The sequence below is a fragment of the Nelumbo lutea genome, chromosome 4 (assembly GCF_056320005.1).
Source record: "Nelumbo lutea isolate HS-2025 chromosome 4, American lotus-T2T, whole genome shotgun sequence".
Taxonomy (NCBI): domain Eukaryota; kingdom Viridiplantae; phylum Streptophyta; class Magnoliopsida; order Proteales; family Nelumbonaceae; genus Nelumbo; species Nelumbo lutea.
The window spans coordinates 96798447-96809613 of NC_142687.1; the positions used below are offsets into that span (position 1 = coordinate 96798447).

Below are 11167 nucleotides of genomic sequence, written 5' to 3' on the forward strand. Positions count from 1 at the left end.
TTTTTTGTTGTCTGCACCTTCTTTTTGGATTGTCATGCTATCTCAACACCCTATTTGTTAGTGTATCTTCTTTATTTAATGAAGTTTCTCTTTTATTTATTATCAAAAAATGATGGTTTCTGTATGTTTTGCACGGGCAACTTCTCTAAGACACAACCTACCCAAGATTCTCCTTTTGTTTCAAGCCTCATGGCTTGTATTTATTACCTGATCTTACAAATTAATACAATACTTTAATGATCTTCTAACCCATCCAACAATTACACCAATCTCTTCTGATAGGCATCTAATCTGCCTCGTAGCCTGCCTATGAATCCAAATCAGGTTGCCCATATCCTTTGTTGCGCAATCTATCCATTTTCAGCCTAATGCAGGTATTTTCATTTTCTGGCCAAGCCGCTAGGTAAATAGTTCTCTAGATTGACCACATGTTTAGAGCAGTTAAAAGTAGCAAGTACCAGTGGAAACATCTAATTGAGGTGTCTCCAGCAATACCAATTATGCTTCAAACAACATATATTGAATTTTGAAAGTCCAAGCAGGAGATAAGAACATGCTGTTCAGCTTTCATTCAGTAAAATTGTGGAAAGGACTTGGCAGTGACCAAACAGAATTTATGTTGTTAGTCCAAGCAGCAGACATAACTTGGTTCGAACTAAATGGTTAATAGTTTAGATGGCACAGATTAACATTTACCAAAATTATATATCTCAGCAATCCTTAAACCATGAAAAAACCTTAAAGATTTTTGGTAGATATTTCATGTGAATTTCTGGTGAGACAATTAGACAAAAATAAAATAAAGGAGAAAAAACAAAAACGGGTAGCATGAATGTAAGCAGTCTATGTTCTTTATTTCTCTCCTTCAGGTAGATGACGGATTGCAAATGAGCCATGATAAAGGATTCCAAATTAGAAAGATAAATTTTTTGAACAAATTAGCAGGCACTTAGGCCTGGAGCACATCATAACCTGTAGAAGTTTCAATTAAATCCTGATATTCTAAGCAGAATGACGAACCAAAATGATTACAATACAAAGACTCATCACAAATGAAGTAGTATAAGTGATGGGTGAAAAATCACTAGCATGCAGCTTATCAAGGTTCCGATGATGGAGATGGCAAATATAAACAAACACAAATTGACGAAGCCACATAAGAAATAAGCATGCCACCAACTTAGGCAACATAAGAGAATGCAGAAGACACCAAATTGAGAATCGCAAAAGGCATAACAGAATTGAAGACCATGACAAAAAAAAAAAAAAACTCTCTGTTCAGTCCAATCTAACGCATCACATTTTTTTATACAAGGCATTGGTGCTAAAGCTTAATCAATTGGTTCAATTAATGAATCCTACAAATTTCAGTTTTGTTGCACAGCAAACAAAGTTTATTAAATAGCAGACTAATAGACAAAAAGGAATTAATTTGTACCTAACTTTACTCGTGCATTCCATATATCTTTCTCCAAAAGTCTCCACCATCAACTCCTCCGATTTGGCCTTGTATCCATAATACAACAAACAAACCACTACCATAAATGGAAAGCTGAGTGGCGCCCGGAGTGCAAAACAGTAAGTTGAAAAGAGAAGCATCGTGGATGCATATATCGAATGGCGGACCCATCTATATGGCCCAAATTACGCCATTAGTCCATTCTCCAGGCGTGAGATGCAATGCCGGTCCTTCAGATGCTGCCAGCCATAACTCCAACACAAAACCCAAGCCGATGAGAATTGGATGGACTAACATCCCATTTGGGATCATGGGATCGAGGATAGTAGTCGCCATACAGGCGTTTCCTGACACTGACATTGAAGAAGAAAAAATAGTGGTAAACAAAGAAGAAAACAAACGGCCTTCCTTCCAGATAGCCGTTAAAATGGGCGGGTGGAACAAGAGTGAGTCAAGAAAAAGTCGAGGTCACTACGACTAGCTGTTCAAAGATGTTTGCTTCACCACGAAAGTGTTTTAGTAGGCAATAAAGTCCATAGAGTGCAAGACTGATGGCTAGGAACCAAGGCCAGAAAAGCCAGGTCCAGCTGAAATACATCCAGAAGAAAGGATCCAATAGGAGATTTACAGTCCATTTTGTTGTTGCAATGGAGATGGGGAGAATAGCAGACCATTTGCAGACGTCCAGAGGGGTAAGATTAGAAATGGTACTCTTCAACGAAGAAGGAGAAAGGTTCTTGAGGGTTCTGGCTGATGAGTTTTGGAATCCAGAGTTGTCGGAATAAGAGCATTTAAGAGGATGAAAGGATTCGATTCTTCCCCCGTCTTTTTCGTTGATAATGGTGATGCAAAAACGGGATTTTTCAGGGTTTTACTTTATGAATTTTGAGATATACATGAGTACGAGCATTCCAAAGGGGTTTTGATGATTCCGAAATTCCTCAAGTTCCAAGAGCGTTCATTAAGAAGATGAGCTTGTAATTGTTTGTTTCGTTGTCTGAGAGAGAGTTGATTGGTTTTTGCAAAAGAGAAACCAAACAGGATTGCTTTCGAGTGAAGGAAAACTGAAGTGGCCTCCATAATAGATTGAAGAAAGAGAAGCCCTGCAGAAACGATAGATGTAAACCCGATTATTTGAAAAAAGGAACACAATCTAAAAGGTGAAATATGGAGACATAATAATCTGCTTATTTCATACCGTGCAATGCCGGGCGGAGTGCTCAGTCCACTAGAAAGATGACCATCCAACAGATGTGCTTCAGGTGCAAGCCTGGGTATTAAGTCAGAATTTATCATGCTAGGAGTACTAAGTTAGAAACATCTACAACCCCATAAAGACCCAGTAAACTCCGGAGCTTATGTGAACTAAATCAATCCAATATGAAGAAAACCACACCATCATAAAAATTAGAGTTCAGTATTAAGCTGACCAAAAAAAAAAGAAAAAAAAAGAAAAGAAAACTAATGGAAATGGCAACTGGCAACAAGGTTAACATGGATGAGAAGGAAAAAAGCAAAGTTGGCTTTTATCATAGAGGCTATAGGTTAATGTGTTAGGTTTGAGAGACCCTATATTAAATCAATTCCATGCTTGATTTATTTAAACAAATGCCTATGCTGCTTTGTTTTGGATTGTCAAGAAAGCCTCCTAAAGATTAATGAACATGTACTAAACAGAGGAGGGCTTCCACTAAATGCCATAAGCCAATTTTCAGGAGTCCCGATGGCCCATTTTGTGTCAATGTTTAATGAGCCAACATGACAAGTTTGGGTGGAGAATTAAAAACATATTGAACTTTGACAGAGGGGAACTGGTCTTTCTCTTCCTCAATGAAACCCACAATTTCAGGGTACAATATCACTAAAACAATTCATGTAGTTGACAGTTGGATGTTGACGGAGGAAGTAGTGTCCCTTTAAAGTAGTGACTGGTGAGTGGTTTCCACATGGTCTACAATAAAGGAAGGAAACCTACACGAAGTTGCTATGATATTAATAGAAACAATTAATTGCATATATTTTAATTTAAATTGATTGACCAGTTGAAGTGATACCATGAGTTTGCCATTGTTTACTAAATCCATGAAAAAAACAGTTCTACCAGTACAAAAATTGTAATGTACATTGCCATGAATTTGCTTTTAAATTATATCTACAATTTCGGATGAGCAAAACAAACATGTTTCCAAGATTCGATTTCAATCTTTAGTTTAACAAATTAAATGGCCAAATGGGATTCATGTAAGCAACTCCATATATGTTCAAATGGGCAATTCCTGTGATACAGGAAAATTATTTTATAGTCAGAAACCCATGTGAATTTGAATGAACTCCAGTGGATTGGTAACAAAAACTAGAATAACATTATTCACTATAATTCACTGAAACTGGAATAACATTTATCTTCTCTTCTTAGAAGATAAGAGAATTTGGATTGAAAGTTAATCTGAGGAGCAAGAAATAAGAGGAGCAGTCTTTGATATGGACGAAGATAGAGCCCCTGGGCCCGATGGTTTCCCAATCTTCTTCTTTTATATCTGTTGGGAATTGTAAGAGTGGATCTTTTGAAGGTCTTTAAAGAACTCCACTCCATGGGGGTTGCAAACAAAGGAATTAATTCTACTTTTATTTGCCTCATTCCAAAGAAAAATGGTGTCTTGGAAGTGAAAGACTACAGACCAACAGGTCTTGTAGGGAGTGTGTACAAAATTATGGCAAAGGTGTTGGCAAAAAGACTTAGAGAAGTCCTAAAAGAGCTGGTTTCTCAAAATCAGTCTTGTAGGGAGTGTGTACAGCATCCTAGTTGTAAATAAAGTTGTAGAAGATAGAAGGAAGAGTGGAAGGACAGGCCTTCCTATGAAACTAGATCTTGAAAAAACTTATGATAAAGTAGATTGGGACTACCTTCTCTAGGTTTTGAATTTGAGGGGTTTTGGAACGAAATAGCTGCAATGGATGAAAGGATGTATAAGCTCAACCTGGTTCTCGATCATGATCAATGGAGAGCCCAAAGGTTACTTTAAAGCTAGTAGGGGTCTACATCGGGGCTGCCCTCTCTCCCCGTTCCTCTTCACCATGGTAATGGATGTCTTTAACCAGCTTATGGTGAAAGCCAAAAACCTTAACTTAATCAAAGGTTTTGAGGTAGGAAGAGATGCCATAAATGTTTCCCATCTCCTTTTTTGCTGATGATGTGATACTGTTCCTAGAAGCCAATTTGGAGAATATATTAAATGTGAAAAGAGTACTTCAATGATTTGAATTAGTCTCGGGGTTGAAGGTAAATTACTCAAAAAGTAGCCTAGCAGCTATAAACCAAATTAAAGGTTCCCTGTTAGAAAAGTTCAAGGAAACTCTGAATTGCCAAGTGGAAAATCCCCCCTATCTTATTTGGGCATGCCACTAGGTGGGAATCCATAAAAACCAAGTTTCTGGGAGATAGTGATGGAAAAATGTGAAAAGAAGTTAGCTACTTGGAAAAGTTGCTATCTCTCAAAAGGGGGCAGAATTACTCTCATTAAGGCTTCCCTTGCAAATATGCCTGTCTATTTCCTTTTAGTGTTTCAGATCCCTGCTAAAATCATATTACAGATCGAAAAACTTCAAAGAGATTTCCTTTGGGAAGGTGGAGGTGTTAAAAAAGGGCATTTAGTATATTAGAGTCAGGTCTGTAAACCAAAAGAGGATGGAGGGCTGGGAATTGAACACCTAAAAGAGAAGAATAATGCCCTCTTTGAAAAATGGTTGTGGAGATTCCCCTTGGAATCAAACTCCCTTTGGGCAGCTATCATCACCAGCAAGTATGGGTTAAATGTAAACGATTGGAACTGCAATCTCCACTCAAACCAATCAGCTTCCTCAAATCCTTGGAAAGGTATCTCTTCCATTCACAACCTTTTTCTTTCTTTCATAAGATATAGGGTAGGTAATGGAACAATGATAAAGTTCTGGAAGGATCTATGGTGGAGCAACTCCACATTAGCAGAACCCCAATGATGGATTGGGATTCATTCATTTATTTCCCTCTGTTCTTCCACACCTTAAAAATGTTAATGAGGTACAATGACTCCAATAGTATGTGCACTTAGTTCTATGTATGTGGGTGAAGGTGTCTATTGAGCATTGATTGAGGGAGCCATGAGGATGAGGAGAAGAGATAGAAGACTAGAATTATTATAAGCTTAAATGAAGAGAGTGAGACAGCCCAAAAGCAAAGTTGTATGTGAAAAAGTAGAATAGTGCAGTCGGTTAAAATAAGGAGATCGGAGGACCCACCACACAAATGGGTGATAGGGAGTCATGAATGAAGACAAAACCACATGGGAAAATTACTGATGATAAAAGCAAAGTGGAAAAGAAATCTGAACTTGTAAATCCAAGTTAGTGATTACACAACAAACCAGAACTGAATTCATGTAGCACCAAGCTAAATTCATTTCCTTGGAATATTTATCATCCATGGTCTTCCAATGAATAGAGATCTGGATAATTTCCATGGAATTTTTGATAATCACCGTGTCTCTTCAACCAAATTTTACCTTGATTGACAAACCATATGGATTTACTTGTATTGCTCTTGTAAAGTTTTATACTAATTGGAAAGACATAATAAAGCTTTAATAGTTGTGATTGTCTATTCAATAGAAAAGACCATGAAACCAATAATATCATTAAGTCTATATATTCCATCTCTTAATGACAAGTTCACCATGTATTCTAATATGGACAAGTTTCGACTAGCCTTAATCTTGCCTACTAGGATAAGCCATAACTTAAAGACATTGGGTAGAAGAACCGAAATAACCTGGTTTTTGGTATCTGAATTTCTCAATATATGGCTTCATAACTGAAGGGAAAGACAACTAGAATTTTTTCATCCTATCAGACTTTAATATGTAATTCATTACATGCCAAGAGATTGGGTAGTAGTAATCCATTTTTTGGGGTCATGTGTTAACATCCTTTGTTGAATCTGATATGGAAGGACAGGGTAAAGTTTTGAAGTCAACTTGTCCTTGTCTGATGGTATCATTTAATCCTTTCTATTCATGAGAAAAGTTCAAATATTAGCTTCAGATTCCAATAAATTGAATTAAAATTGGTCTGTCCAAGCACTAGGTTATGTTGATCTTCTTCAAAATTTTGTCACATATTAGAGTTGTCCAAGCATTGGTTATTTGTTTCACTTGGCCATGAGAATTCCAAATGAATGGGGCTGCTCTTTTTTCCTAGTCATGGTCAAACCCAAGTAAACTGTAGGTTGCTCTTTTTGATGTGGTAAATCAATTTCTCAGTAAGGCCATTCAAACCACTCAAATGGCTTATTCTATCCAGTTTACATTTCTAATATTGGGTTAAATGTGTTAACCTTTAATGTCATAAATAAATAATAAAAATTAATAAAATAAAAAAATACAAAAATAAAAAATACATAAATTTTGCAAAAGAAACATGCAAGCACATGTATAATATCATATATCTATTTCTTTGTTTGAGAAATGGTATAAAAGTCATGTTATTATAATTTTAATGCTAGCTTTAGTGGTTACTAAAATGCCTATATTTATGTATTTAATCCATCTCTAATTGCATGGGTTGAAAATGTAACTTCAATTATTATTTCCCATCTTATTTAATTCTCTCTCATTAAGTCTTATACTTAAGCTATTAAATCTCATTCTCTCTTATTAAATCTTATATTTTTAAGTTATTTTCCACTAATAAATTCTATTAATTAGATCTATGTCAATATTTTTAACAATATACACCAATATATTTTAAAACTAACTAAAAAACAAAATCATTCTTTATCCAAGTGATGGCTAAGGAATTCAACCATTCGAACCAAATTGATCAACCTATAAAGTTATAGTTAGGTAATAATTTTTTAAAAATAAAAATAAATGTAGAAAATTACAGAAAATATAGAAAAAACATCTGTATGATATTTTTATTAATCAAATTTGAAAACAAATAAGTGTAATAAAAGGACTATTTTTAATGATAATGAAAATGAAATACATAGTTTACAACTGACCAAAAATGAAATATAAAAAATAATAATAAATAGTTTAACTTTTGGGTTAAATGTGTTAACCTTTAGTGCCATAAATAAATAGTAAAAAACTAATAAAATATTAAAATACATAAATTTTGCAAAAAAATCATTTAGACACATGCATAATATCATGTATTCATCATATTGAAAAAAAGTAAGTGTGGCATATCAAAATGATTTTTACACACAAAAATACAAAAAAAAAAAAAGAAAAAATTGAGTGCATCTATAGTTCTATATTTACACTACTATTAAAAATATGAATAAGATTGTAGAATGCTTTGGCTTTCGGTTTTTGTATCAACGATTCAACCGTCCAATTTGAGTGGGTCAAACCGATAATTAAGATGTAAAATATAATGTAACTTTTTATTTTGATTGTTAGATTAGAGTTAGGTTAAAGTCCACCATATATATACATTATCATGAGAGGGGAGTGTGATACTTTGAGAAGGAGGCAGATGGTTAAAAGTGAGAAGAAGAAGAAGAAGAAGAAGAAGAAGAAGAAGAAGAGAAAGAAGCACCACTAGAGGTGGTTGTCACTATGTTTATCATTATTTTTTGCAGAATTATTTGTCGGCCCTAAGAAGAAGAAGAAGAAGAAGAAGAGAAGGAAACATCGTCGGAGGTGGTTGTCACCATGTTCATTGTGTTTGTTGTTGCAGAATTATTTACCCTAAGAAGAAGAGGAAGAAGAAGAAGAGGAGGAGGAGAAGGAACTGTTGCTGGTGGCTATGTCCATGTTCATCAACACCACCTCTACAATACCATTTGCCGCTTTTTAGATCCTAGATTAATTGCTTTATTGGTGTATCTCAAATTTCTTATATAAGACCAGTGTTTAGTCTTTCATCTCTTGCATCCATTTTTTGATTTCTTGATTGGAGTTGCAATTGTTTTGCTATTACGACTTAAAAGAAATCACATAAATGAGAAAACTCATAATCAAACAGGAAAAACTAAAAACCCTTACTAATCTTGACCATTAGGAATAATTGAACAAGATTACAAGATATGAAAGTTTATTTTTTAAAATTTTTATTTTAAAATAAATAAAAAATTTGGAATTAGTTTTAAAGCAACCCGAGATCTATTAATCAAGTTGAACATTTTAACAATTAAAACGTCTTGGTTAGAGGTTCTTTGACCATTTCAACAATTTTTTTTCTTTTTTTTTTTTGTAAAATAGCGCTTCATGGCCAAAGCAGAATCGATGACCTAACTAGTCCCCAGCCCAAATGGTTTGATCGTCTAGTCTGGTTTGATTTTTAAAACTATGATTAAAAAACTCATTTTTTAATTTAATCCCTATTTAACTGTAAGGTTTAAATTGTAAATCAAACTACTATTTTTCACCTAATTCAATTCCCTCTATTTAAATCTTACATTGTCTTGATAAATGAACAAAAGAAAAAAAGACACAAAAAATATACAACAATACAAAAAGAAGAGTCTAGCCAAGAAAGTAGGTCTATCAATGATACTTGAAACTTCATAAGTCGATCTGATTATCAAATATTTGGATGAAGTGTTTATGTAATTATATTTGGATTTTTCAATCTACATCTAATTAATAATAAAAATAAAAAATACATAAAGTTTATAGAAAATTTTGAATACACTATTATTATAATTATCACTATCTAGAAATTGCCATGTACAAAGCATGTGCACACTTACTATAGTTATTACTATATCACAACTGATCTATACTATACATAAAAGTGTGAATGCAATGTGAAACTTTTTTGGATTAAAATTACCCTCTATTTTTTTATTTGAGAAAAAGTATAAAAGCCATTTTATTATACCTTTAATGACTACTAAAATGTTCATAATTGTGTATTTAGTCCATCTCTAATGGTAATGTTGAAAATATAATTTCAATTATTAATTCCCACCTCATTTAATCCCCTCTCATTAAGTCTTATACTTAAATTATTAACTCCCATTTTCTCTTATTAAATTAGATGTATGTCAATATTTTTAACAATATAAATCCATATATTTTAAAATTGACAAAAAAAACAAAACCATTTTTAATCCATGTGGTGGCTAAGCAGTTCAATTATCCAAATCAAATTGATCAACCTACAAAGTCATAGTTAGGTAATAAAATTTTTAAAATAAAAAGAAATATAGAAACTTATAAAATAAATAGAAAAACTAGACACATTTATGATATTTTTATTAATAAAATTAAGAAAAGTGAAATAAACAAGAATTACTTTTATTGGTAATGAAAACAAAAAACATGATTTAGAACTGACAAAAAATGAAATTAATTTACTGTTTGTCAAAGATCTATAGTTCAAGTTTTGGGTCAAGCATGTTAACCTTTAATGTCATTTGCAACTAGAACTGTTACCATCAACCCAACAATGAATGTTTTTATCCGTATCATTTATAACGGGGTCTCCACTTCCACTGGTATTTCCAATAGGACCAAGGCTGTCCATTGATTCACTTAGCCCACGTCTGTGTTCTAACTCCTCGTTAAACAACATCGAATTGAGCCACCATTTTTTCATAGAGCCTTCTTGCCCCCTATTTGAATGAAAATACAATAGATGAATAGTCATTCGATGAAAAATCATTAAATAGTAAGAGTTAATAAAATAAAAAAATACATAAATTTTGCAAAAAAAACATTTAAGCACATGCATAATATCATATATTTATCATATTAAACAAAATATAAGTGTGACATATTAGAATTATTTTTACACACAAAAATATAAAAAATGTTATAGAAATTTGAACACATCTATAATTCTATATTTACACTATTATTAAAAATATAAAATTGTAGAACTTTTTTTTGACTAAAATACTCATTTTTGAATTTAGTCCCTATTCAATCATGAGTTTTAAATTGTAGATTGAATTACTACTTTTCACTCCATTCAATTTTCCCTATTTAAATCTTTTATTTTTTATAAATGAACAAAAAAAAAAAAGATTAAATATTACAAAAAGAAGAATCTAACCAAGCAAGTAGGCATATCAATGGTATTTGAAGCTTCACAACTCGATCCAATTATCACATATTTGGATGAGTGTTCATATAATCATATCATATTTGGATTTTCAATCTACATCCGATTAATAATAAAAAATAAAAAATATAAATACAAAAATAAAAAAAATACATAAAATTGATAGAAAAATTTGTATTACTATCATTATTATCATCTAGAATTTCCACGTGCAAAGCACGTGTACACTTATTAGTTTACATAAATGCATATATACATATATAATTTTTGAATGTGTTCATTGATCAACCCGAACTTGGCCTAGGCCTGAGCCCAATCCAAATGCATCAAATTACAGTGTGGGCTGGGCCCGGGTTGGAAAAATCAGGCTTTACCTAGGGTTTTGTACTTAAACTCAAATTTTAGGGTCGGACCTGGGTTGACCATAAACCCGGCCAACCTACCCGATTTGCACCCCTACTCTCGGTGAGGCTATTTACATTCACTCCGTGGCATCTTTTAACATCAGCCCATGTATTGCATTGGTTTCTTCTAGTTTCATTCTCAAATTAAGTATAATAGCTTTGAAAACCTTGAATTGCAAGGCTTTGCATTAGTATTTAGCAGTAAAAGTTGGTATAATTATTGTAGTTTACAAGGAATCCAACTTTC

At 33.1% G+C, this 11167-nt stretch overlaps 1 pseudogene; it reads right to left on the reverse strand.

Moving 5' to 3' along the window:
* Positions 1-1318: 1318 nt before the first annotated feature.
* Positions 1319-2330, reverse strand: LOC148862040 (uncharacterized; annotated as a pseudogene).
* Positions 2331-11167: the final 8837 nt, after the last annotated feature.